Raw genomic sequence first — 5,717 nt, forward strand, 5'->3', positions numbered from 1 at the left:
GAATTCATAGAAAAGTTCCTATGATCAGTTTCTTTTGGAAAGCCCAGGGCTGGGGTCGGTCCTTGATGGGAGCTGAGGGCCCCTGCCCCTTCAGTCGGAAGCGGGGCTCTCTCTCCGAGTGACACCGACTCCCTGAGTGCGCACACCACTTCCCCAGGAGAGACACTGCTGGCCCCCCGCAGGCTTCTGGGGTGTGACCTCTGGAAGGCAGGAGTGGAAACAGTTTTCCTGGGGGCCAAAACCTGTAAAATTTCTGGCTTCCCAGATGGCGCTAGTGGTAAAGAATCCATCTGCCAATGCAGGAGACATAAGAAACACGAGTTTGATGGCTTGGTCAGGAGAAAGAAATAGTAACCCACCCCAGTATTGTTGCCTGGAGAATCCCACGGACAGAGGAGCCTGGTGAGCTATAGTCCATAGGGTCGCACAGAGTTGGACAGAAGTGAAGTGACTTAGCACGCCCACACACACACATTTTAAGAAACAAATACAAAGTTGGAGATACAAAGTTAAATGTAAAACAAATATTTATTTAGAATGAGAAAAGAAATGATAGAAAATTACGAATTTGATGACAAATATCAATGATGACAACTACAAGCTACACAATGATAACAATACCCTTACCACAAAATCCTAAAAAATAATTTAATTAAAAAAAATAATACTTCAAGCATAACAAACCTCTTCAATACTCTTTTTTTAATATTGTCTTTTGACTGCATATTCTTTGATTAGGTCTTCTTATGAAAATGACTGTGTAATATTTTCTCTAGAAAGAATAGATACAAATTCACTCTTTCTCTTAGATCAGCTGTTTGAAATTTGGTTTAAGTTATTGATAGTATAAAAGAGTTTCTTCCAGCTTCACCTCTCATTACTGGTAGTGTCACATGAATTTTTAGGATTGATGTCAAATTTAAGAAAACTTTTATCAAATTTTTTTCATATCTGAGCTGCTGCAATTGAGCTTGATGTTTGAAATACTGTTACAGGCCTGTGCCTGTAACATAGCAATTCTAATCAGTTCTATTTCACATGATTCCTACTGAAAAAGGAAAAAGGAAATACAGTACAATTATAATTGTCTGTTCTGCCTTACTGAGTATATTCTTGCATAAGTGAACTTCAGTTTTGACTAGGCATTGATGAGAACTGAATCCATTGCTTACAATTTTATTTGCTGAATAATCAGAAGATTATCTTATGTGTATGGTTCAAGCCTTATGTCTCCTGCATTACTCACATATTTCAGGAGCTGGATGCCTCGGGTGCTGAGAGAGTTTGCAGAATGGGCAGTAGGCACATTCTTGGAAGTCATTCCTATACTAGCATGGCCAGCAATGATTTATCATTGACAGTGATGCAAACCACAGAAATACATCCCACTAAACCCAAACTCAATCCATCCGACTCAAACCGCTGTAACAGACACAGAAAAGCCCTTAGCCACTCCAATGCCACCAAGGACAGAGAGCAGACAAGAGGATGGAGAGTGACAATGGTTGCACTGTTGCCATTCAAACCCCTCAGCTTTGCAAACTTTGTAAAAATGTGGATCCATCTGCTTATATTGTGAAGGCCCTTCCCCAGAATTTTGAAGGGAACTAGAAAGTGAGAGGCCCAAAGTCAAAGCTTCACTCACTTGTGGGTGAATTGGCCTCTGATGAATGATAACAGTCATGATATGATAACAATAACTCCCCACTTTCCTGAATGGAAAAGAAAGATGTTAAGTAACTTGTAGAGATGCTGGACTTTCACATCACCCACAGCCCCTGAGACCTGAGCCAGAACCGGGGGTGAGTGCCCGTCACTGCTTCATCATGAGTTGTTGTGGTGCTTGTCCATTGTTGAAGAGACTTACTTCTCCAAAACTCTCTTTTGGAGTTTTGTCAAAACCTGTATCTTGTGGAGGAAACGCATCTTTGCATTTCAACTCAAACTCATCCATTCAGATGGCCTTGCCCACCAGATGCCCCATCATGGAAACATGGCAGAGGACTGCTGTGCTGGTCGGAGGCCCTTGTTTGCAGGTAGGGAGATGTGAGAACTGCCTGAGCATATTGGGCCCAAGATTAGATGCCTCCTGAACCAACCTTAGCCCAAAGTTCTTTCCACTGAGACTCAGCAGAGTCTCAGCTTTAAGGTAGCTCTGTAGTTTCCTCTCACACCTGGTGAAACACCACGTGTGCAGATGGATCTTACTTAATGTTTTGGTCAGATATTGTGCCAACGTTGTGTAACCACTCACCTCAAAACCCTATGGCTTGAAACAATCATCATTTATTCTTGGGGATCTGAAAGGTTGGCTGGAGAGGCTCTTTTTCCTGCCATAGGATTGTGAGCCTAATGTGGTTTGCTCTACACATTTCTCATCTTCCTTGGACCAGAGGACTAGCCTAGACATGCTCTTCTCAGAGTGATGGCAGAGGTTCAAGGTGATGAGCAGAAACATGTGAGGCCTCTTAAGACACGCTTGGAACTGGAACACTACAGCTTTCATCCACATGCCTTTGGTCAAAACAAATCCTGTGGTCAAAATCAAAGTGCAGGAGGTAAAGTGTACTTCACTCCTAAGGCTATGGCAAGGGTGTAAATGCAAGGAAGGGTGAAAACTTAGGTCAATAATTCAAGCTTCCACACCTAGGAAGGAACACAGATGACAGATGGGCAAGTCCAGCAGCCCACCGTAGAGATGAGAGAATTGGGGAGTGCCACAGACAACACAGCTTTAGCAGGGCATTTGGCAGGGGCCAACGTGGACAGCTGGGTAGATTTATTGCTAAACCACTGTGCCCAAAGAGCATTGACTAATGGATTGATGTCCATCTGGAAGAGGTTTGCAGTGGCATACCATTAACTTCTGCCCTGCTCCACTGTTTTCATCCACATTTTGGATGTAGGTATTGGAATCATTTTCTTACCAGATCTGCAGGTAATAGCCTGACTATCAGTGAGGAGCATGACTAATATGTTTTGATGGCAATTTCAAAATTCAAACTGGTATCAACAGGCTAGATTTATGGGTCCAAAGCAAGAATGAATAAATAAAAAGGGAATTAACATTTATTGAACATCTACTATATGCCAGGTGCATGTTTTATTTAATCCTTGCAACAACACTTTGAAGCAAATATGCTTTTCTTTTTCAAATTAAAAAACTATATCCTAGCAAAAGAAGGACAAACTACATCCAAAGAAAGCAAAAGGAAGGAAATAAAAAGAAGTATGAAAATAAATAAAACAGATACTAGAAAAACAATAGAGAAAATCAATAAAACTAAAGTTGGCTCTTTAAATAAAGATCAACAAAAGGGATGAAACTTTAGCTAAGCTGATCAAGGAAAAAGGGAGGAAACTCAAGTCATTAAAATCACAAATGAGAGGACAATATTACTGACCTTACATATATAAGAAGTATTATAAGGGAACACTATAAACAACTTTACATCACTAAATTTGATAACTTAGATAAAATGGACAATTTTTAGAAAGATACAAGATACTGTCTGAGGAAGAAACAGAAAATCTTAATAGGCCTGTGACAAGAAATCAAACAAGTAATTTAAAAATTTCTTGTAAAGATAAGCAGTCCTGGTCCAGAGGGGTTCGCTGGTGAATTCTACTGAATGCTAAAGAAGAATTAATACCAATCCTTTACAAATTCTTAGGAAAATTAGAAAGGAGGAAATATTTCTCAACCCATTTTATTAAGCCAATATTACCCCAATATCAAAACCAGATAAGGACATCACACTCGCACACACCAAAAGAATCCTACAGAGATGCATGACTAAAGATATAAAAATCCTCAACAAAATATTAGCAAACCAAAACCAGCAACATATAAAAAAAATATATGCCATGAAAAAATGCATTATCCCAAGAATACAAAGTTGGTTTAACCTTCAAAAATCAATTAATATAATCCACCATATTGGGCTTCCCTGATAGCTCAGTGGTAAAGAATCCACTTGCAATGCAGGAGATCTAAGAGATGTGGATTCAATCCCTAGGTTGGCGAGATCCCCTGGAGAAGAGACTGGTAACCCACTCCAGAATTCTTGCCTGGAGAATCCCATGGATAGAGGAGCCTGGCAGGCTACAGTCCATAGAGTCTCAAAGAGTCGGACATGCCTGAAGTGACTTAGCACGAGCACGAGCTTGTGTTAATGGAATAAAGACAGAAACCATGAGATAATTTCAACAAATGCAGAAAATGTACTTGACAAAAATCAATACACTTTCATGATACAAGCACTCAACAAACTAGGAAGAAAAAGGAACTTCCTCTATCTGCTACAGGGCATCTATGAAAAACCCACAACTAGCTTCATACTAATGGGTGAAAGATTAAACACTGTCTCCTAAGGTTAGGAACAAGATAAAGTTGTCCATTCTCACAAATTTTTTAAAGCATGTACAGGAGTTTCTAGTCAAGACAATCAGGTATGAGAAAGAAATAAAAGGCATCAAGATTGGAAAGGAAGATGTGAAAGTCCATTTTCAGATGCCATGGTATTGTTTATAGAAATGCTAAACAATCCACTAAAACACTATTAGAACTAAAAGTGAATTCAATAATGTGGTAATATACAATATCAGTATTAAAAAATCAACTATATTTTTATACACTAACAATTCAAAAGTAAGCAGTCTTAAACTGGAATTAATAAAGCAATTCCATTTACCAATTCCATAGCATCCAAAAGAATAAATACTTAGGTTTAAATTTAACAAAATTTAAAAAAAAAAGAAATGTAAGACTTGACTTGTTGAAAGAAAATAAAGAGCTAAATAAATGAGAAGACATACCACGTTCATTTTTTGGAAGACTTAATATTATTAAGATGGTGAGCAGAAGTAGAAGTTGGGGACGAATGTGACAGGGACGTGAAGCCCTCACGTGACCAGGAGCTGCACAGTGACACAGCCTTCAGTGTAGTAGTCACTCCTGTCTGGGTACCAGCTCTCCACTGCTCCCTCACATCAGGCTTGCTTCAGACCTGAGGCAAGCAGGTCAGGTCTGTGGGACGAAGCATGGCGGTGGGGTACTTGTGGCAAGAATCAAAGGGAGAAGGAGACAGCAGGGATAGGCCCAGAAAAATGACCAGGGAAAAAAATCTCATCATGGTGAATAACCACTAGGAAAAGAAAGAAATGGAGTGGCCCATGCAAAATGGACAGGGTGAATGCCACCAGTCAGCAGGAAATCATAGAAGGTGACAGGCTCACAGAATTGCCCCTAATTTCCCATGGGCCATATCCAGTAGGCAGGACAATGATGGGATCAGTGGAGATGGAGATGATATGGAAATTTTCATAGAGTAGTTTAGAGAAATTAGGAGAAAACAGGGAGCTGCAGTTGAGGAACTGTCTTCCTATTCTTATGGGGGAGGTCTCCAATCACCAGGACCATCATGACAAACTTTGCCTTTAAGCCTTGATTCCTGCCATTTTCCATGAGATTACTACTGTGATTCCCACTGTTGTCCTCTTTATTCTTGCATTTTCTTGTTAATGCCTTTACTGGTCCATTTGCTGTGAACCTTATGTAATTTCCATGTGTCAGGTGAGTTGTGTTACCAGCTACTAACTGGAGATTGCCTTGGCACTCAATCTAAGTTCCCATCAACAGCAGAGTTTCACCCATTTGCATAGAAAAATGTAAAGTTAATAAAGCAGCTAAAAAGCGGAAAAATATATATATACAT

General features: G+C 39.9%; 1 pseudogene; it reads left to right on the plus strand.

Annotated features, from left to right (window-relative positions):
• The first annotated feature begins 5,133 nt into the window (after positions 1–5,133).
• LOC110128560 (protein BEX3-like) lies at positions 5,134–5,443 on the plus strand (annotated as a pseudogene).
• Positions 5,444–5,717: the final 274 nt, after the last annotated feature.

The sequence above is a fragment of the Odocoileus virginianus genome, chromosome 4 (genome assembly GCF_023699985.2).
Source record: "Odocoileus virginianus isolate 20LAN1187 ecotype Illinois chromosome 4, Ovbor_1.2, whole genome shotgun sequence".
Lineage (NCBI taxonomy): Eukaryota > Metazoa > Chordata > Mammalia > Artiodactyla > Cervidae > Odocoileus > Odocoileus virginianus.